The sequence below is a fragment of the Lepidochelys kempii genome, chromosome 4 (assembly GCF_965140285.1).
Source record: "Lepidochelys kempii isolate rLepKem1 chromosome 4, rLepKem1.hap1, whole genome shotgun sequence".
In the NCBI taxonomy this organism is placed as follows: Eukaryota; Metazoa; Chordata; order Testudines; family Cheloniidae; genus Lepidochelys; species Lepidochelys kempii.
Window position 1 is genome coordinate 134,022,259 of NC_136383.1, and position 22,404 is coordinate 134,044,662.

Genomic DNA, 22,404 nt, shown 5'->3' on the forward strand with positions numbered 1-22,404 from the left:
AAATAATCAAACAAGCATTCGTTTTCTGATATAGCTGCAAAACTAATCTGAAAAGTTTTCGAAATAAATCTCTTTAAAAATGTAGAATATGTACCTTCTAAAAATGAAACCTATATCTATCTGAGTTGTGAAGAATATGAATTAAGGTTATAACAACCAACAAGAATGCACTTTTATGTAGAAACCCATGATTAAATCGAGTCTTCCTGACAAGTGATTTAAATCAATTTGATTTAAATCAAATCCACCCTTGGAGCTTGCTTCTGCTGATGAGGTTGGGGGTTGTTTGAAGGCCAGAAGAGGAGGTTCAGGAAAGATTTCTTTCAGGATGGGGTCCCCATCAAGTATGGATTGTAGTTGTTTGATGAGACCCCATATGGGTTCCAGTGTGGGGTGGTAGGTGGTACAGTCAGAAGTAGCTGGTTTGGTAACACTTTGTTGGTTGTTTTACATGTTCTTTTTAAAATCCGCTTGTTATTTTGGTGTCATTGTGTCAAAGTAAAAAACTAAAGGCCTGTTTGTGCAGTCCTTATTATCCAAGCAAATGCATTCACTGCCCCTATGTTTGGTATGAGGTGCCTACAACAAACATTGGCACCCTAGTGCCTGACGGCAGCTATCTCACCTGGCGCTGTGATCTGGTTAGATCTTCCTTGCTAAGCCAGGACATGCCTACTCCATATCAGGACAGGAGTTCTCCAAGGAGCAGAGAGAAACTGCTGCAGCAAGTGTTGGGGATGCAGTCAGTAGTGCTCTTCCAGAGCAATAACTAAGCATTTTACCACCTGGGGTGAGCAAGCACATTTGCACCTCCTAAAGGTGACATGTGGGGCGGGGGACATGTGGGGTCATGTGCCCCCCCCCCAGATTTCTGCTTTCCGTTTAGCACAATGGTTTTCAAACTGTAGAGTATGTCTTCCTAGGGGAACGCACCCCACAGTTTGAAAACCACTGCCTCCTACCTGGAGCCGGCAGATCAGAAGCTGATGGGAGATGCTTGGGCCCCTGGGTTTCCGCACTTTGGGAGTCGGGGCACTGGCTGGCTGCCCGGCAGCCCTCCCTGCCCGGCTTCCCAAGCCAGACCACTTCTGCACGGCTGAGTGCTCCCCAGGCAGGGGGGCGACACAGCTCCAAGGTGCGCCCCGACACACTCTTGGCTCTGTCCCGAAGGAGCCCGGCGCTGGCCAACGCAACCGCTGGAGCCAGCCCCGGCCCACAGAACCCAGCTGTCATGAGCTGCTCCCTATGATGCTCCCTGCAGTACTCATCCCCCTTGGGCCCCTGCCTCTCAGCTGCCCAGTCACACCCTGCTCGCCACCCAGGGACCTCCCATTGCAGCTGAGTCACTCTCCCCACATGCCTTATGTGCAGAGCGGAACTGTCCCTTGCTCCCATTGGCTTCCCTGTCCCCGGCCAGGGCTGCCAGGCTCACGGCCATACAGCCCAAGGTTGGCTGCGGTGCCCAGCCCAGCCACTGGGAGCAGGCAGCTGCTGCTAGAAGGGCGAACTTGCTCCCACCTGCACTGGAACCCGAGGCTGTGAGAACGGAGCCACCCCTAGGGTTACCATATTTCAAGTTCCAAATAGAGGACACTGCTGCGAGGAGGGTACAGTTAGGGGGCTACTGAAGGGGTGTCTCTCTACAGGGAGGGGGCATTGGACGGCATTGGAGTGGATATTTGGGGGGTGCTGGAAGGGTGGGTGTGTACTGGGAGGGATATTGTGGGGCACTGGAGAAGGTATTGAGGGGTCCTGCAGGGGATATCTGTGGCTGGGATACCCACAGGAGGTGGGGGGCAGCGTGGCTGGCGCAGGCCTGGGACGCACTGCCAGCCCATCAATCAGCGCCTCCCTGTGGGCCTCTCCCTCTCCCCAGGGTGGGGAGCTGGTGGCACTCAGTGCCCTGCCCGCCTGCTGCCGCCATCGCAGTCCCACTGGCGCAGGGAGAGCCTGCTCTGGTCAGGATCACCGGGCCCATGATCCTGTGGGGAGGGGAATGCTGAGCACCCTGGGCTCCAGCTGACACTGGTGGGCCTGAATCTGGGTTGTCATTAAAAGGTCACCTTTTGCCAACAGGTACCAGAGCGGTAGCTGAGATGCTGCAGTTTCCTCCTTCTACAGTGAACCCTGTGATGGGGTCTATCAGGCTTTCTCTGGAGACACCAGCACCCAGACACTCCCTGCCCAAGGAAAATCCACTCGGATTGGGCAACCAACGAGACAGTCCTCCAGAGGCCTATATGTGCCAGGAGCAAATATTTACCAATCAGGAACCACCAGGCCCATTAAGAAGGCTTGCTTGTTTTTGCTCAGGGGCAGAGGTGGGTGAGATTGGGATGGGAAGGAGCCCTTGAGTGCTGACCCAGGCCAAGGCCTGGCCTTAAGTGCCGAAACTACGCGCGTGTTTAAAAGTGCAGACAGCTGACTCCAGAGTTGCTATTTTTGTTTAGAGACTGATGCCAAGCTTATGGCGCAGGCTACCCAGCCTCAAGCAGGTGGCCAAAGGCTGCAGACTAAGGGGGCAGGGGAAACCGGACACTGTACTGCTTGTGTCCCTGAAGGGGGCACTGCAGAACAGCCCTGCCTGCTGCATCCCTGTCTCATCACTAGACCTCCCTTGGAAGAACTGAGCCTTGAACCAGTGGTGCGTATCAGCTCCAGTCTCCGCACCCCCCACCCCAACTTCAAACAGCAGGGCTGATCAAAGCTCCCAGGGTGAGAGCCTTGCAGCCTTTACCAAGACACCTGTAACCCTTCTGCCCGTCAGAGTTGGCAGCAACAAGGGCCGGGTTCAATATCTAGGGGTTCCATTCCAATAACACAATGCAAACCGGCTCGAGCCCCCACCCAGTGACCTGGGACCAATATATACCACCCCCGCTGGGCGCCTCCAAGAGGCAATACTTCCCCTCTCGCAAGCACATAGTCTGAGTGTAGCAAAAGTCTTTTAATAACAGAGAGAAACAATGTGGCATTATGTTGGGGAAACACCACCAACAGGATTCATAACACAACCCATGAGCAAAAACAACCCCACCCCAGGCAAATTGGGGCATGCCCTTTTCCCTTTGGTTCTTGAGTCCAGCAACCCCAAATCACCCAAAGTCCCAAAAGTCCAATGCCCCAAAAGTCTCTGTCCCTGGTCAGGGCAGCCCCAGAGTTCGAAAGTTTATCGGCGGAGCTTTACCTCCCAACCTGGGTGGAAATGGGACAGGGGTAAGAGGCACCTTACGTGATCTGAAGCTGACCGCCCCATAGCTCCATAGCGGCGCTCCGCTCCGCCAGCCGCCCCACGAACTCCTTCGCTCAGCTGCGCTCCGCTCCGCCAGCCGCCCCACGAACTCCTTCGCTCAGCTGCGCTCCGCTCCGCCAGCCGCCCCACGAACTCCTTCGCTCAGCTCCACGGCCCACAAGCAGCTCCTGCCATCCACACACTGCTCCGCGTCGAACTGCTTCACCAGCCGTCCCGCAAATTGCTCCACAATATATCTTCAGGCTCCCCCACTACTTAACACAACACTCAGTGATTTCAGCTCTTAGGTGAATTCAGCTTATAGTAGGGGAGCCCCAGTGCTGGTGCACTGTCAGCCCAAAGTGAGCTCAGCAGCCTATAACTAGACTTCTAATGAAATCAAAATTAGCTCTGATATTCCACAGTGGAGAGAGGAGGAAGTGCAATCAGCATGTAAGGCCCTCACCAAGGGGCCCATGCCACCAAGTATTAATACTTGTCCCCAGCCTCTCTCCATTCACACAGTTTTGGAACCCATGACCCTTGCCTAGCGAGTGCTACTTAGTTGATGGTGAATCCCTCCATCATAACAAAAGGCCACGTACAGTTCCAAGCACAGTTCCCATAATCAGGGTAATAGCAATTTATTCTTCCTGCCCCAATAACAGAGACACTGGGGATCCCACAGCAGCCAAAGTGACCATTTGGGCAGCTATGGTCTCATTCTAGGCGTGGTGGGTGTGCCTATGCAAATGAGATCGGCCCCTGAAGTTCTTTTCCACAACTTGCCACACCTCACCACCAGATGTCAGGGTGGAGCTCATCCTGACACTGCTTACACACCAACAAACAGACCTGTCTTAGGTCCTTACACAGCCTAGCAACGCCATTCACACACAGGGAACAAAATCAAACAAACCACCAACAGAGGGACCAAATGAACCACTCCCCAAGTCCTGCTACCTCCATGCACAGAGTCCACAGCAATTCCCTCTGAAGCTCTCCTGTTAGCTGACTCTGTTCAGAGCTCTCCAGTGCACCAAGCAAGTGACTTTTTATACTAAAAAGATCGGTGTGAGGAGGATCACAGCAATAATATGAGCCCTCAGGGTGCACAAAAAAAGTTAGAACCACCAAGTGATTTTGTAAAGATGTGGCTTTTTAGTGGGCTCTATCTCAGGAACCCCTTACTCAAATGACCCCAAATTTGGACCACTATCCTTACTCTACACCTCTAATGGCGCGCAGCAAATTTCAGGGCCCTGTGAATCACCAGGTGGGTTTTAGAGCACTTAGAATAAGCATCTTTTAAACAGTAAGTGACTCTCGACCTGCATTCTAGCAGAGCTGCAGCTCTGCTCTAATGTATTATCCTGATGTTTCCTCCCCTTTGAAAACTTTGCATCACCACTTGTGTCCTCCGAACCAATGGCAGCTTCAGGAATCCATGCGGGCCTGGGATGCCCCTGCTCTCTTGAAGTGGACACACCTCCTTTTTTTCGGCATGGAATTGTAAAAACTGGACTCGGAGAACATTGAAAGGTCAAAGAGTCCTGTGGCACCTTATAGACTTAGTCTATAAGGTGCCACAGGACTCTGTGCCACTCTTACAGATCCAGACGAACACGGCTACCCCTTCGATACCTGAAAGGGCCGGGGCATTTCCTGCGCTCCGCACTTACGGTGCTAAGGAACTTGCCTGGGAGAAACTGGTGAGTCTGGGCTGCCCCATTTGCTTTCTTGGCTCCTGTGCATGAACATTTTAAATGCAGTGCATTGAAGACGATGCGATTCAGTGCAACTTGGTGCTACAGCTGTCTCTACTTACTACCCCAGGATTAACCATTTATTAATAAAGGGTCAAACCTTCGCTTCTGTTAAAATGAATAAAAAAGAAATGCAGGGCAAAGGCAGCATGCGCAACCTCTGGCAGCCCCCAAAAGCTGCCACCATTCGGTGATATCACAGCTGGGCTTAACCTAAAGCTGCCTGAGCAACTTACTGGGCCTACAAATATGCCCCAGGTTTGCATATGTTCCCAGATGTGGGAAAGCTTTGGGTACTGCAAGAGAAGAAGAGCTTTAATTCAAATTCATGGCCAATAGCTAAGTGTGAGCATTCCTACTCCTTGTACCATTCCCACTGACAGGACCTAGCTCCAAGCTTCATAGAATCATAGAATATCAGGGTTGGAAGGGACCCCAGAAGGTCATCTAGTCCAACCCCCTGCTCAAAGCAGGACCAATTCCCAGTTAAATCATCCCAGCCAGGGCTTTGTCAAGCCTGACCTTAAAAACCTCTAAGGAAGGAGATTCTACCACCTCCCTAGGTAACGCATTCCAGTGTTTCACCACCCTCTTAGTGAAAAAGTTTTTCCTAATATCCAATCTAAACCTCCCCCACTGCAACTTGAGACCATTACTCCTCGTTCTGTCATCTGCTACCATTGAGAACAGTCTAGAGCCATCCTCTTTGGAACCCCCTTTCAGGTAGTTGAAAGCAGCTATCAAATCCCCCCTCATTCTTCTCTTCTGCAGGCTAAACAATCCCAGCTCCCTCAGCCTCTCCTCATAACTCATGTGTTCCAGTCCCCTAATCATTTTTGTTGCCCTTCGCTGGACTCTCTCCAATTTATCCACATCCTTCTTGAAGTGTGGGGCCCAAAACTGGACACAGTACTCCAGATGAGGCCTCACCAATGTCGAATAGAGGGGAACGATCACGTCCCTCGATCTGCTCGCTATGCCCCTACTTATACATCCCAAAATGCCATTGGCCTTCTTGGCAACAAGGGCACACTGCTGACTCATATCCAGCTTCTCGTCCACTGTCACCCCTAGGTCCTTTTCTGCAGAACTGCTGCCTAGCCATTCGGTCCCTAGTCTGTAGCTGTGCATTGGGTTCTTCCGTCCTAAGTGCAGGACCCTGCACTTATCCTTATTGAACCTCATCAGATTCCTTTTGGCCCAATCTTCCAATTGGTCTAGGTCCTTCTGTATCCTATCCCTCCCCTCCAGCGTATCTACCACTCCTCCCAGTTTAGTATCATCCGCAAATTTGCTGAGAGTGCAATCCACACCATCCTCCAGATCATTTATGAAGATATTGAATAAAACCGGCCCCAGGACCGACCCCTGGGGCACTCCACTTGATACCGGCTGCCAACTAGACATGGAGCCATTGATCACTACCCGTTGAGCCCGACAATTTAGCCAGCTTTCTACCCACCTTATGGTGCATTCATCCAGCCCATACTTCCTTAACTTGCTGACAAGAATACTATGGGAGACCGTGTCAAAAGCTTTGCTAAAGTCAAGAAACAATACATCCACTGCTTTCCCTTCATCCACAGAACCAGTAATCTCATCATAAAAGGCGATTAGATTAGTCAGGCATGACCTTCCCTTGGTGAATCCATGCTGGCTGTTCCTGATCACTTTCCTCTCATGCAAGTGCTTCAGGATTGATTCTTTGAGGACCTGCTCCATGATTTTTCCAGGGACTGAGGTGAGGCTGACTGGCCTGTAGTTCCCAGGATCTTCCTTCTTCCCTTTTTTAAAGATTGGCACTACATTAGCCTTTTTCCAGTCATCCGGGACTTCCCCGGTTCGCCACGAGTTTTCAAAGATAATGGCCAGTGGCTCTGCAATCACAGCCGCCAATTCCTTCAGCACTCTCGGATGCAACTCGTCCGGCCCCATGGACTTGTGCACGTCCAGCTTTTCTAAATAGTCCCTAACCGCCTCTATCTCCACAGAGGGCTGGCCATCTCTTCCCCATTTTGTGATGCCCAGCGCAGCAGTCTGGGAGCTGACCTTGTTAGTGAAAACAGAGGCAAAAAAAGCATTGAGCATCAATGAACATTTAGGATTGGCCAATATGTAAAGCTCAATATAACCAGTTCACTGTGGGCATTTAGCAAAGATTAGGGAGATCAGTTTTGTCAATGGGTATTAGTGTTACAAGTCATCCTCACAAGTCTTTACACTCTGTTTGTTCAGCGTAAGCACATCTCAGGCGTGTTTTGGCAAGTCCCTCTCTTGTCTGAGCTGGGATTCCCACAGCACTAAAAAGATTTCATTAGATAAAACCACCCAGCATAACTCATGTAGCCTGAGGTTAGAAGCCGCTATCCCCTTCAAACATGCTGGCAGTCTTCTGATTAATCCTATTTCTGCTGTGTCAGCACTATCTTGACATAATCCTTCATTGGTAGGGGAAATTAGATTATTGTAGGGCTGTCGATTAATCACAGTTAACTCTCGCAATTAAAAACATTATTGCAATTAATCACAGTTTTAATCAAACTGTTCAACAATAGAATACCAATTGAAATTTATTCAACATTTTGGATGTTATTCTACATTTTCACATATCTTGTATTCTGTGTTGTAATTGAAATCAAAGTGTATATTGTTTTTATTACAAATATTTGCACTGTAAAAACAATAAACAAAAGAAATAGTATTTTTCAATTCACCTCATACAAGCACTGTCGTGCAATCTCTTTGTCGTGAAAGTGCAATTTGCAAATGTACTTTTTTTTTGTTACATAACTGCACTCAAATACAAAACAATGTAAAACTTCAGAGCCTACAAATCCACTCAGTCCCACTTCTTGTTCAGCCAATCGCTAAGACAAACAAGTTTGTTTACATTTACAGGAGATAATGCTGCCCTCTTCTTATTTACATCACCAGAAAGTGAGAACAGGCATTTGCATGGCACTTTTGTAGCCAGCATTGCAAGGTATTTAATGTGCCAGATATGCTATACATTCATATGCCCCTTCATACTTGGGCATCATTCCAGAAGACATGCTTCCATGCTGATGACACTCGTTAAAAAAATAATGCGTTAATTATACTTGTGACTGAACTCCTTGGGAGAGAACTGAATGTCTCCTGCTCAGTTTTACCCGCATTCTGCCACATATTTCATGTTATAGCAGTCTCATATGATGACCCAGCACATGTTGTTCATTTTAAGAACACTTTCACTGCAGATTTCACAAAATGCAAAGAAGGTACCAGTGTGAGATTTCTAAAGATAGCTACAACACTCACCCCAAGGTTTAAGAATCTGAACTGCCTTCCAAAATCTGACAGGGATGAGGTGTGAAGCATGCTTTCAGAAGTCTTAAAAGAGCAACACTCCGATGTGGAAACTACAGAACCCAAACGACCAAAAAAGAAAATCAACCTTCTGCTGGTGGCATCTGACTCAGATAATGAAAATGAACATGCATCGGTCCGCACTGCTTTGGATTGTTATCGAGCAGAACCCGTCACCAGTATGGACGCATGTCCCCTGGAATGGTGGTTGAAGCATGAAGGGGACATGTGAATCTTTAGCACATCTGGCATGTAAATATCTTGTGACGCTGGCTACAACAGTGCCATGAGAATGCCTGTTCTCATTTTCAGGTGACACTGGAAACAAGAAGTGGGCAGCAGTATCTCTTGCAAATGTAAACAAACTTATTTGTCTGAGCAATTGGCTGAACAAGAAGTAGGACTGAGTGGACTTGCAGGCTCTAAAATTTTAGATTGTTTTATTTTTGAATGCTTTTTGTTTTTACATAATTCTACATTTGTAAGTTCAACTTTCATGATAAAGAGATTGCACTACAGTACTTGTATTAGGTGAACTGAAAAATACAATTTGGGGGGATTTCAGTGCAAATACTTGTAATCAAAAATAAATATAAAGTAAGCACTGTACACTTTATATTCTGTGTTGTAACTGAAATTAATATATTTGAAAATGTAGAAAACATCCAAAATACATAAATAAATGGTATTCTATTATTGTTTAATAGTACAATTAATCAGCTTGGAAAAGAGGAGACTAACGGGGGATCTGACAGAGGTATATAAAATCATGAGTGGTGTAGAGAAAGTGAATAAGGAAAAGTTATTTATTTGTTCCCATAATATAAGAACTAGGGGCCACTTAATGAAATTAATGGGCAGCAGGTTTAAAACAAATAAAAGGAAGTTCTTCTTCACAGAGCGCACAGTCAACCTGTGGAACTCCTTGCCTGAGGAGGTTGTGAAGGCTAGGACTATAATAGGGTTTAAAAGAGAACTGGATAAATTCATGGAGGTTAAGTCTATTAATGGCTATTAGCCAGGACGGGTAAGGAACAGTGTCCCTAGACTCTGTTTGTCAGAGGGTGAGATGGATGGCAGGAGAGAGATCACTTGATCATTACCTGTTCTCTCCCTCTGGGGCACCTGGTATTGGCCACTATCAGTAGACAGGATACTGGGCTGGATGGACCTTTGGTCTGACCCAGTATGGCCATTCTTATGATTAATTTTAACAACCAATTGACAGCCCTAGATTATTGTTTATTTTATCATAGTGCTTACAGAGTGTGATTTCAGGCTTTGGACACACACAAAGCAACAGCTGCTGCCCCAAAGAGTTTACAAACAAGGTCATTAGAAACAGAACCCAGGACGCCTGGATCCCAGTCTAAGGAGCTACCCACTGACCCATGCTGCTATTTAAGGGATAGGAGAGTAGATGACCAATTATCTCTTTTCTGAGTCTTAGCTATGTTTAAACAAAGGCCCATAGGTCACACTGACCCCTAGACAGCTGACTGCAGTCAAGATGAATTTGGCCCCTTCTTTTTATTTGCTTTTTCCCCCTCCCCAAGCAGCATCAGCAGTCATAACCAACTATATGATGATCTTTACCTATGAACCAGCTGCCAGTGATACCTTAACACATCAATGTAGCCTGGTCCTTTCACCATCCGCCGACCATCACATGACAGGACAGAAATCCAGATCCCATGAGTTCAACACCAAATGCTATGAAAAACCAACACAAAAGGAGGCGTTACCAGGCATAAAGTTCCCTCGGTGTTCAGCTCCAGGAGTCATTATTTCCAATTGTCGGTCATCTACACTAACAAACAGAGAGAGAGAACACACAGGCTGGGGCTGTGGAAGGAATGGGAACACACAGGCTGGGGCTACACTTAAAAAGTTGTACCAGCATAGCTACATCAGAAAGGAGTGTTATTTTCTAGGATCAAAATTAAATTAATGGCAATTCCTTGTATAAGACTATATGCTACAGGAACTGGGACAGAGCCTTGGGCTTTGTCTATACTACAGAGTTTTGTCGACAAAAGGCAGCTTTCATCAGCAAAACAGTGGCGGTGTACACACTACACTGCTCCTTCCACTGGCAAAACTCTCCTGCTTTGCCAACAAAATAAAACCACCTCAACGAGAGGTGTAGAGCTATTTGCGGCAAAGTTATATCGACAAAGTGTCAGTTTAGATACCGCGCTTGGTTAGGTCACCGTAAATGGCCTATCTGTAAATTTCAATGATTATTAATGGAAATATTTGTTTGTCACTTTGTGTGTGTACAGTAAAATTGACAGTTACAGACACTTATCGATAAAATTCTAATTCTTCCAAGCCTATGTAGTGCCAACAAGCATGCATTTGCCTTACCAGCTATTTTTAACAGCTTCCCTATATATAAAGTGTTTTCCTTCTGTACTATGTTTACTCCTGACTTTCCTACATTTGCTGTTCTAATTTACCCAGGGATGTTGTATGTTAAATACAGTGAAGAACCTTCTCTTTTGAATCTTCTTTACCTTGTGACTACTGCTTTCTAGTCATACCAACCAACAACAAGCAAAGATTGATCTGCCCTCCTAAGGAACTACTTTGTTACATGGGGTCTAAATTGGCTGTTACCACTCAAGAAAGAGATCTTGGAGTCATTGTGGATAGTTCTCTGAAAACACTCAATGTGAAGTGGCAGTCAAAAAATCGAACAGAATGTTGGGAATCATTAAGGAAGGGATAGATAAGAAGACAGAAAATATCATATTGCCTCTATATAAATCCATGGTACGCTCACATCTTGAATACTGCATGCAGTTGTGATCACCCCATCTCAAAAAAGATATATTAGAATTTGAAAAGGTTCAGAAAAGGGCATCAAAAATGATTAGGGGTATGGATCAGCTTCCGTACAAGGAGAGATTAATAACAGGGGTGGCAGGTTTGTAGAAATTTGGGTGGTGTCCAGAACCCGCACCCCCAAACTCTGCCCCCCACCTGCCTAAGGCAGCTGTGGAGCCCTTACATTTCTCTGCTGGCTTTGAGGCCTGATTTGGAAGGGAGAGCGTTCTGATCTTTTTTCAGAGTAGCAGCCGTGTTAGTTTGTATCTGCAAAAAGAAAAGGCGTACTTGTGGCACCTTAGAGACCAATACATTTGTTTGTCTCTAAGGTGGCACAAGTACTCCTTTTGAAAAATTGACATGTCCTCAAAGTATAATCAAGCCAATGGGAATCTGTTCTGATGAGGTAATGCTTGTTATCTGATGTTTCACTGATTGAGTGTGTTGTCACTTTATTTACAGTTGGAGACTTGTAGGGGTGGAGTCTGTGGAAGGTCAGAGAACTTTCTCTCTCCTGATGGAGCTCGGTGAAGCGCGTTAAAATCAGTTTGTTAAAAATCACTCTCATGGGACTTTCAATTATTGTTTCAAACAACAATTAGGCAGTGAGGGTGGGATCAACGGTTTGTTTTTGAAGACAAAGGGGAAAGTACTGACCGGATCTTTAAGTTGTCAGGTGTGCAATTATGCTCCTAATTTGCAGATGCAATTACCATGACCGCTTGCCCAAAGTCTTAACAGGATTTCCTGTAGCACCTAACACTGTAGTATTTAAGCAATCAGATGATTTTCAGGTATGCAAATCAGGCATGCAATTGTACATAGGTTTTTGCAATCACCTGGGCTGCAGACCTTTTGAAAACAAGATCTGTTGGTTTTGAAAAAGACGGCAAATAGCTCGTTTTCTGGTTTTGAAAAAGACAATGAATAGTTTGTTTTCACAAGGAGACTAGCTTGCTCTTTGAGGACAGATGACCTCCAACAATTTCTAGGAGGGTGGCAGGAAGAAAACGCTGTGCTGCCATCATCATTAGCAAAGGCAGGGTATTGGGTTCAGGCAAAAGGATACGCGTGGCAGGGAAACCAGCTGAAACAGAGTTTAATATGTTCATTATACTGTTAAAGAGGGCAGGGAAACCAGCTGAAACAGAGTTTAATATGTTCATTATACTGTTAAAGAGGCTTTTTAAAATTCATCTATAAAAGAACATCTTAGCTAGAAGATATAGGGCCCCATTCATTTCCAGCATGGAATTCAGCCTGCAAACTCCAGGTGACAATGTCTCCTCCCCTCGGAAATGAGATCTTAGCAGCCCTTGCCACCACTTGCAACCTCTCTTTTGCTGGAAGATCCAGAGCTAGCTGGAGCCAGGACATCCAGGAGATGTACAGATTCTTCAGTGCTGATGCTGCTTATGATGAAGCCCTGGTGGATAAAGTTCCTCTTCCCTGGTGAATTTCACCTAAGATTCACCTTCCCTAATTCCTGCATGCAGAAACCAGATTAACCCCAGTGTATCCAAGCTCAACGGTTCTATGATCACTGTGGTGAAGTTGTCTGAAGAGCAAGTTTGAAGGAATTCATCCAGTTACAGTAAAATACATAAGATGCAAAGCAAGCCCAGGACCTGCTAACATTAGTGAGCTGTGGACTGTCCTGACATTCACTCCATGCCTGTCTGCTCTAGTAAAACATCCGGCTAAAGCAAGATCTGTGTGACTATTTGTCACCAGGAAACAACATCTCCATCTCTGGGAAGAAAGAAGTGCTTGGAATGTTGTCATGTCCTGAGCTGGGTTTGGTGAGATAAGGCTGAGCAATTTATAAACAATAACTCAGTGTTTCCCAAACCTGGGATACCATTTGTTCAGGGAAAGCCCCTGGCGGGCCGGGCCAGTTTGTTTACCTGCTGCGTCCGCATGTTCGGCCGATCGCAGCTCCCACTGGCCATGGTTCGCCGCTCCAGGCCAATGGGGTCTGCAGAAAGTGGCGGCCGATTTGTCCCTCAGCCCACGCAGCTTCCCGCAGCCTCCATTGGCCTACAGCGGCGAACTGCAGCCAGTGGGAGCCGCAATCGGCCAAACCTGTGGACGTGGCAGGTAAACAAACTGGCCCAGCTCAGCAGGGGCTTTTCCTGAACAAGTAGCATCCCAAGTTTGGGAAACACTGCAATAACTCATTTGGGGAGCAGTCACTAGCTCTGTATGAGTTCAGTCCTGCCAAGCCTCTTTGAAGGAGAATCTGCGTATTACAACCAAAGTAATGCTGTCGCAACATTCATCCATGTACATCAAAGCACTGTAACAACCATCCTTGAATTAAGTTTCACAACATCCCTGGGAGCTAGGGAAGTACCATTACACTAGATTTACAGATAAAGGAAACTGAGGTACCCAGAGGGAAATGACTTCCCAAGATCACCAAGTCAGTGTGTGGCAAAGCTAGGAACGGATACCAATCTTCTGCTTTAGCCCAAACATTTTTCAGCAGAGCCTGATTTCATTAACCTTTGCACTCTTCCATCTTAGCATCGCTATTTGGGGTTTAACTGGCCTTTCTGGAGAACTTCCCTGAATCAATCACTGTTTGAGCTGGGCAGATCTATTAGAAAACATCCAACCTGGATTTAAACATTGCCAGTGATTGAAAAGTTGGTTAACGTACTACAGTGGGACTCAGGAGACAGGTTCAAATCCCGGCTCTGCCACAGACTCCCTATGTGTCCTTGGGCACTTTAGTCAATCTCCGTGCCTCATCTCCAGACGTCTTAGATGGGGAGATTCCCCTACTTCACCAGCTGTTTTGTGGATATGTTCATGAGGTATCAGATGTTACAATGAAGAGCCTGCACAGAGCATGGTGTTTTCCCTTTGCAACTGCTCCAAGCTGCTGGAAGCCACAATTAGTGTGAAACCTAGAGTAGGTGCTCCAGATGAGTGGCTTAATCCTTACAAAGTTGTTTCTTTGTAGTGGGATTGGCTTCTGTGCTACATACATCTCAGGGAGGGTGCATGCTTACAGCACACAACGACAACACCTAACTATGGGCATCTTAAATATTCTGAAGGGATGCTCTAATGCCCTACCTGGAAGAAAATTAATGAGCAGCAGATTCCCACTTAGAAGGCCATGGATTGCACAGATGTCTATGGCTAAAGATCAGCAGAATCAAAATAAAATAAACCTGAATCTCTCTACCAACAGTGCTAGACTGGGAATAGCTGAACATTAAATTTAAACATGCATGTACGGTCAACCTAAGGCCCTTTCCCCACAACTACCTCAAGCAGAGTTTTGTAATCAGTTTGTGAAACTCTCCTCTGGGCCAGTAAAAAACATGGTTTAGAGTGGTGTCCACACTGTAACTGCTCTGTCTGTATCTGTGGCTAGACAACATTTGGGCATCTGTCTCCCCATGCTACAACAGTGCATTCTTGGAAAATATGGGCAGTCATCCCATACTGCCTCAGCAGAGCATACACAAAGAGTGGCATTAGAACCTGTGGGACAACATCCTACTGCACAGACAGCAGGGAGGAAGGAGGACTGGCCACACTGGTTACAGTGGCATGACTGGGAGGGCCAGCTGCACTGCATAAAAAACACAGTGTGCTGAACTGGTTCCAGGGAGACAGCCAGGTATAACGTTGGCTTCTGGGAAGAAACAAGATACTGTTTGCAGCCACAGTTACTGAGGCCCAGATCCTCAAAGGTGTTTAGGCTCCTAAATCAATGGAAGCTAGAAGCGTAAATATCTTTGAGGGTCTGGGCTAAATGCACAAAAACTATGCTTAGGGCCCGCTAGTTGACCAATCTGGTTAATAGTCTCAAAGGCTCTTCTATCACTGTTTTATATAACTTTGTGATCCTATTGAAATCTGGCTTCAGATGTATCTTTCCATCTAAGCAACTTTTTCCTTTTTCAGGAGGCGGGGGTAGGGGAAGGGTAGAGCACAGAAGTACCTACTATTGGCAAAAATGGAGTCAGCTTCATTCACATCCTGGTACTTTTGGTGCATACACCCTAGCATCGTGACATCATGCTGATGCACTGCTCTGAAAACCTCCTTACACTCCTATTTCCCCACTTCCCTCTAAGAACGTTGTGATGCAATAGAACCTTAGTTGTCTTCAAAGACGGGGATGATGATCTGTTACTTAATGTTATTTAAGGAGTGTGTTATTAAAGGCACATAATGCTAAGAGCATGCACATTTCCCTGTTGTTCTTACTATGATGCATAGGGTTACCATCCATACATGTTCCAATGGGTTTATTCCATTTTTTTCAGAGAGGATGGATCCACAAGTGCTAGGTGCAGGATGGGTTGGGGTCCCAAAAACCCTGTTGGGTCCCATGTAGTGCTGTTGTAGCCATGTTGGCCCCAGGATATTAGAGAGACAAGGTGAGTGAGATGATATCTTTTATTGGACCAACTTCTGTTTTGAGACAGACAAGCTTTCGAGCTTACACAGAGTTCTTCCTCACATGTGGGAAACATACTCAGAGTGTCACAGCTAACTACAAGGTGGTGCAAATTATTCAGCGTATGTAGTTAACACATATTTCAAGTTTCAGAGTAGCAGCCCTGTTAGTCTGTATCCGCAAAAAGAAAAGGAGGACTTGTGGCACCTTAGAGGCTAACAAATTTATTTGAGCATAAGCTTTCTTGAGCTACAGCTCACTTCATTGGAATGCATTCCAATGAAGTGAGCTGTAGCTCAAGAAAGCTTATGCTCAAATAAATTTGTTAGCCTCTAAGGTGCCACAAGTCCTCCTTTTCTTTTTACATATTTCAAGGCCATTCAAGGTGAAGTGGCCCACTAACAACCCTCCAGTCATGGGGGGAAGAAGGGAGAGAGGAAGGAAGGAAGGGGGAAAAAGGCTGCTTGGGAAGGGGGTTGTTAGTGGGTTACAGATTGTTGTAAGAAGGTGATACGGTATTCTTGTCTTTTTATTGTTTTTCTGTGTGAGTTCATTTGCAAGTGCAGTGACTGTCTGGTTTCACCCACATAGCTGTTAGTGGGGCATTTACTGGGCTGGATGAGGTACACCATTTGTTTTGATAGGCACAGGCTGACCAGATAGCAAGTGTGAAAAACTGGAACACTTTTTTTTCCTCGGGATGGGGTCAGCGTATCGTTGTGCATATAAGACAAAACCCCTAATATCAGGATGTCTGATTACCCTCAGTAGGCATCAAGTATCAGAGGGGTAGCCGTGTTAGTCTGTATCCACAAAAACAACGAGGAGTCCGGCGGCACTTAAATCTGTTAGTCTTTAATTTGGGCATAAGCTTTAGTGGGTAAAAAAACACTTCTTCAGATGCCTAAGTAGGCATGTGTAGGACCCCTTGAAAGGTGGGTTGTGGTAGGTGTTGATCACTCTAGCAGCGGAGAGATATCTGCAGGTTTTGCATCTGCTGTTCTGCCAGGGTCTGTTGCCACTTTGGGTTGGTACGTCTTGGAGCTAGTCTACACTGGCAACGCGCAGCGCTTTAATGTGGCTTGTGTGGTCGCTGCAGAGCCACCTCCACGAGGGCCGCGGCTCCCAGCGCTGGGGCACTGCCTACACTGGCACTTTACAGTGCTGAAACTTGCAGTGCTCAGGGGGCTGTTTTTTCACACCCCGGGCGAGAAAGTTGCAGTGCTGTAAATTGCCAGGGTAGACAAGCCCTATGTCTGTGGAGAGCTCACCTGTGGGTGAACCCTTTTTACACAATGACCACCCTGTATCTGACCTCTCAGGCCTCATTCTCAAAGGAAAACGGCACAGCACCACAACATCCTCAAAAGACAAGCCTGGGAGTTTAAAATGGTAACTTTTATAGATATTAAAAATCATGGACTGAATAGAGACACTGGATTTACAGCTTATTACAAAAACTATAACCCACTAACAACCTTCCCACCACCGCCAGCACCTTGACAAGCTGCCTTTTTTTCCCTTCCCTTTCTTTCTGCCCTATGACTGGAGGGAGCATTAATAAGGCACTTCACCTTGAATGGTCCCTTGAAATATGTGAAAAGAAAAGGAGTACTTGTGGCACCTTAGAGACTAACCAATTTATTTGAGCATGAGCTTTCGTGAGCTACAGCTCACTTCATCGGATGCATACCATGGAAACTGCAGCAGACTTTATATACACACAGAGAATATGAACATGTACACTGCAATTAAAAACCCACGGCTGGCCCGTACCAGCTGAGTCAGGGTCAGCAGGACTCAGGCTAAGAGGCTGTTTAATTATGGTGCATACATTGGAGCCCAAGCTGGGGCCCGAGCTCTAGGACCCTGCATAGAATCATAGAATATCAGGGTTGGAAGGGACCTCAGGAGGTCATCTAGTCCAACCCCCTGCTCAAAGCAGGACCAATCCCCAACTAAATCATCCCAGCCAGGGTTTTGTCAAGCCTGACCTTAAAAAATTCTAAGGAAGGAGATTCCACCACCTCCCTAGGTAATGCATTCCAGTGTTTCACCACCCTCCTAGTGAAAAAGTTTTTCCTAATATCCAACCTAAACCTCCCCCATTGCAACTTGAGACCATTACTCCTTGTTCTGTCATCTGCTACCACTGAGAACAGTCTAGATCCATCCTCTTTGGAACCCCCTTTCAGGTAGTTGAAAGCACCTGTCAAATCCCCACTCATTTTTCTCTTCCGCAGACTAAACAATCCCAGTTCCCTCAGCCTCTCCTCATAAGTCATGTGTTCCAGTCCCCTAATCATTTTTGTTGCCCTTCGCTGGACTCCTTCCAATTTTTCCACATCCTCTTTGTAGTGTGGGTCCCAAAACTGGACACAGTACTCCAGATGAGGCCTCACCAGTGTTGAATAGAGGGGAACGATCACATCCCTCGATCTGCTGGCAATGCCCCTACTTATACAGCCCAAAATGCCACTGGCGTTCTTAGCAACATGGGCACACTGTTGACTCATATCCAGCTTCTCGTCCACTGTCACCCATAGGTCCTTTTCTGCAGAACTGCTGCCTAGCCATTCGGTCCCTAGTCTGTAGCGGTGCATGGGATTCTTCCGTCTTAAGTGCAGGACTCTGCACTTGTCCTTGTTGAACCTCATCAGATTTCTTTTGGCCCAATCCTCTAATTCGTCTAGGTCCCTCTGTATCCTATCCCTACCCTCCAGCGTATTTACCTCTCCTTCCAGTTTAGTGTCATCTGCAAACTTGCTGAGGGTGCAATCCACACCATCCTTCAGATCATTTATGAAGATATTGAACAAAACCGGTCCCAGGACCGACCTTTGGGGCAATCCACTTGATACCGGCTGCCAACTAGACATGGAGCTATTGATCACTACCCGTTGAGCCCGACAATCTAGCCAGCTTTCTGTCCACCTTATAGTCCATTCATCCAGCCCATACGTCTTTAACTTGCTAGCAAGAATACTGTGGGAAACCGTGTCAAAAGCTTTGCTAAAGTCAAGGAACAACACGTCCACCGCTTTCCCTTCATTCACAGAGCCAGTTATCTTGTCATAGAAGGCAATTAGATTAGTCATGCATGACTTGCCCTTGGTGAAGCCATGCTGCAAGGTGGGAGAGTCCCAGAGCTTGGGAAGCAGCTTGGCGTCTACTCTGCAATTAAAGAGTCCTTTAGCCTGAGCCCTGGAAGTTCAAGTCAACTGGTGCAGGCCAGCCATAGGCCTACCCTCCGAGTACATTTCCCAGACTGGAAGAATAACTCTGTAAGTTCAGAAGCTCGTCTCTCTCATTAACAGAAGTTGGTCTAATAAAACATATTACGTCACCCACCTTGTCTCTCTTTTGGGTCTCAGGAAATGCAACCATATTGTCCAGCAGGACATTTTATTTCACTTTATTGAGCATCTGGCTGTGTTCTATGAGCTTTACAATGCCACAAAATAAAAACAGGACCAATTCTACGTAACACAGCCCCAGTCCAGTGTAAGTAAAATACAGGTTTCAGAGTGGTAGCCGTGTTAGTCTGTATCAGCAAAAAGAATGAGTACTTGTGGCACCTTAGAGACTAACAAATTTATTTGAGCATAAGCTTTCGTGAGCTAAAACCCACTTCAGTTATCCCATAGCCAAGCCCTGAAGAAAAGCCTTAGAGGATAAATAGATCAGCTTTACCAAAAACTTGGCACCACGGACAATGCACCTGTGTGATACTAGGATGGGATGTCCCACTCTTGGTCATAACCAAGGATCACACGTTAATGGGGATATCATCTAGGAGGCATTACACCATTCAGTCTTCTTTGTCACTTCCCCCCAAGCTCTTGATCACATAACATTCTATGGCAAGTGCAGCAATTGCTTACCTAGAGAAGCAAGATTAGGAAAATATTAATTGTATTTTGTACTTTGCTTTTTTTAATGCAGTTTAGCTGCTGGACATGTGACTAAGGAACCAGCACCACCCGACTCGTTAGCTCTCTACCCGCCATTAGGAAACCTCTATACTGGGACACCCAGAAAAGCAGGTCCCCCCCCAGTCATGAGGTGGCTTAAAAAACAAATCATGAGTCTGGGGTTCCTTTTATCTGCCTTCTGGCTTTTCTGCACATTTCTCTGAAGCCACAAAGGGCTAGGAACTCACTTTTTGAAGAGAAACGAAAAGCCAAGATTCTCACATAATCACAGGACTCCCGGAGCTGAGGCTTTCAGAAAAACGCCAACCATCCCGAGCCGCGGCACAAGAGGTCGCAACGCCCGGGCAACCCAAGCCAGCGACGCCCGCGGGCCCCGGGGCGCGGGGCGGCGACACGGCAGCCAGGCCCCATGGGCCCAGCCCGGGGCCCGCTGCGCGCCTGGGCACCCCCAGCCTGGGAAGGAGGCGTGACCAGGGCCTTGCAGAGCGCGGGCGAAGGGCGGGAGGCGGCAGCCGAGACAGACACGCCCCCCGCCGGCCCCGCCCCGGCGCCGCTCGGCGCAGGCGCAGAGCGGGAGGCTCCCCGCGCGAGGCAGAAGGGGAGTGGGCGGGGCCCTCCAGATCCGGGTCCCTGGCGCTCCGGCAGAGCCGGGCTGTGTGTCTGTCTGTCTGTCAGTCAGCGGGAGCGAGGCGGCTGCGGCATCGACGGACTCCCTCCGCCGGGGCGGCATCTCTGGGTGAGTGAGGGGCGGGGCTCCCCCCCGGGTGCAAGCTGCAGGGAGGGGGGAGAGCTGCCCCCAACCCCCCCCCCCGGGTGCAAGCTGCAGGGAGGGGGGAGAGCTGCCCCCAACCCCCCCCGGGTGTAAGCTGCAGGGAGGGGGGAGAGCTGCCCCCAACCCCCCCCCCCGGGTGTAAGCTGCAGGGAGGGGGGAGAGCTGCCCCCCACCCCCCCCCGGGTGCAAGCTGCAGGGAGGGGGGAGAGCTGCCCCCAACCCCCCCCCCCCCCCGGTGTAAGCTGCAGGGAGGGGGGAGAGCTGCCCCCCACCCCCCCCCCGGGTGCAAGCTGCAGGGAGGGGGGAGAGCTGCCCCCAACCCCCCCCCCCCCGGTGTAAGCTGCAGGGAGGGGGGAGAGCTGCCCCCAACCCCCCCCCGGGTGTAAGCTGCAGGGAGGGGGGAGAGCTGCCCCCAACCCCCCCCCCCCCGGGTGTAAGCTGCAGGGAGGGGGGAGAGCTGCCCCCAACCCCCCCCCCCGGGTGTAAGCTGCAGGGAGGGGGGAGAGCTGCCCCCAACCCCCCCCCCCGGGTGTAAGCTGCAGGGAGGGGGGAGAGCTGCCCCCAACCCCCCCCCCGGGTGTAAGCTGCAGGGAGGGGGGAGAGCTGCCCCCAACCCCCCCCCGGGTGTAAGCTGCAGGGAGGGGGGAGAGCTGCCCCCAACCCCCCCCCCCCGGTGTAAGCTGCAGGGAGGGGGGAGAGCTGCCCCCAAACTCCCCCTCCCCTCCCGGGGTGTACGCTGCAGGTTGGCGATGGGGAAGAGCTTCTTGTTCCCCCTGCCCCAGGGTCTCACTGAAGGACGGGGGGCACTACAGGGAGGAGCTGCCCCCTCTCTTCCTGGGGCTTCTGGCAGCTGGGAGGGGCTCTGACCTGCTCTGGGGGAGGAGACCTGAACCCCTTGGAGGGCAGAGGGAGGTGAGCAGTGGTTACCTCCAGATACCTGCTCAGGGAGGGGAGCCTCAGCCCCTCCACCTGACTGAAGTGGGGCAAGGAGTGGTGCGAGGAGGATAACTTGGCCTGACAGTGAGTGGGGATGCAAGGGGAGCATCTTTCTGTGCAGCGGAGCCCCGGGGGCCATCACGCGCTCCCCATCCTGCAGAGCGGTTGGCATCAGCCATGCCCCGTGGGGAGACATGCAGGCCCCCAAATCCCCAACCCAAGTTCTCAATTTGGTCTGGTCATATCTGGCTGACATCCTGAGCTGTGCCAAGGTTGCCAGCAAGTGCAAAAGAGACACCCCTCTCAGGGCTGTGTCAGAGGTGGGTGCAATCTGCCCAGGATGGCACAATCGAGTGTGTCCTCTCTGTTGCTCTGTGCTGCTGAGCTGTCTGGTGGAGACGTAGGGCAGAGAGGTTGCTGCTAATGTATTGTTGTAGCACATCCTATGGCTTTTTAGGGGCTGAGACATACATTTGTGATTCTGATAAAAGCATCATCTTCATATTTAAATTGTACCATGAGATGGACTTTCCGGCCATGCAAGCACATACAGAGACAGTCTAAGCATCCGAGAGGCTGCTGTTTTTGGGGTGGTGGGTAGATTACACAGCGGAGAATGCTGGAGAGAAAATGCACCCTCTGCTTCTTGGCTTGCATCATATGTCTTTGTTTTAGGGTGCATGGGCAATGCATGGGTTAGGGAATCTGTGAGTTGATGGGAGGAAGTCTTAAAGCATAAAGACTTGCTATGGAAAAGATGTATTAGGTCGTTTAGTCTGTTCCCCCAGCCAGTGCGGAATTGTTCCCAGAGGTGTATTTGCTGGTGCAATACTCATGATGCAGGGCTCCGTTAATATCTGTAATGTGTAAGTCAATCCAAGTAGCGCTCCTCGAACCTTCCACGCACACCATGTGCAAATAGCTAGGTGGTGCCAAATCCTCCACATCTGTGTATATGTGTTGGATTTCCCCCCCACACACACCCCCCTTGACAGGAGGTTTTGATTACATATTGCTCTGGCATGCTCTCCGTCTTTGATGTGGAGTTTTCTGTCATGTATAACGTGTTCAATATCACGTAACCCAGCTCAGTGGCTCCTCTCACAGGGCTGCTAGAAAATAATGAGATGCATTCCTCATTCTCATTTTTACAAAGG

General features: G+C 48.4%; 1 protein-coding gene and 2 long non-coding RNA genes across 7 annotated transcripts in view; 1 reads left to right on the forward strand and 2 right to left on the reverse strand.

Annotated features, from left to right (window-relative positions):
* LOC140910875 (uncharacterized) overlaps window positions 1-20,016 on the reverse strand; it is a 63,917-nt gene extending 43,901 nt beyond the window's left edge. For 2 of the 5 annotated variants that reach the window (XR_012158781.2, XR_012158779.2), the window contains exons 1-2: window positions 19,767-20,015; window positions 9,943-10,059 (exon numbers count right to left, since the gene is read on the reverse strand). This is a non-coding gene — a long non-coding RNA (uncharacterized LOC140910875). Of the gene's footprint in view, window positions 1-6,762; window positions 7,048-9,942; window positions 10,060-19,766 lie in introns of those variants that run through there. The other 3 variants (XR_013635734.1, XR_012158782.2, XR_012158780.2) reach the window with 3 other exon arrangements.
* LOC144930520 (uncharacterized) lies at window positions 2,933-5,546 on the reverse strand. The gene is made up of 2 exons (XR_013635735.1): window positions 4,838-5,546; window positions 2,933-4,794 (listed from the first exon to the last, which is right to left on the reverse strand). It is a non-coding gene; the product is annotated as an uncharacterized LOC144930520 (long non-coding RNA).
* A 178-nt stretch (window positions 20,017-20,194) lies between the features above and the next one.
* Window positions 20,195-22,404, forward strand: part of RNF24 (ring finger protein 24) — a 72,650-nt gene continuing 70,440 nt past the window's right edge. Inside the window, exon 1 of the mRNA XM_073342943.2 lies at window positions 20,195-20,275. The gene's annotated coding sequence lies outside the window, so the exon portion shown is untranslated. The remainder of the gene's footprint in view (window positions 20,276-22,404) is intronic.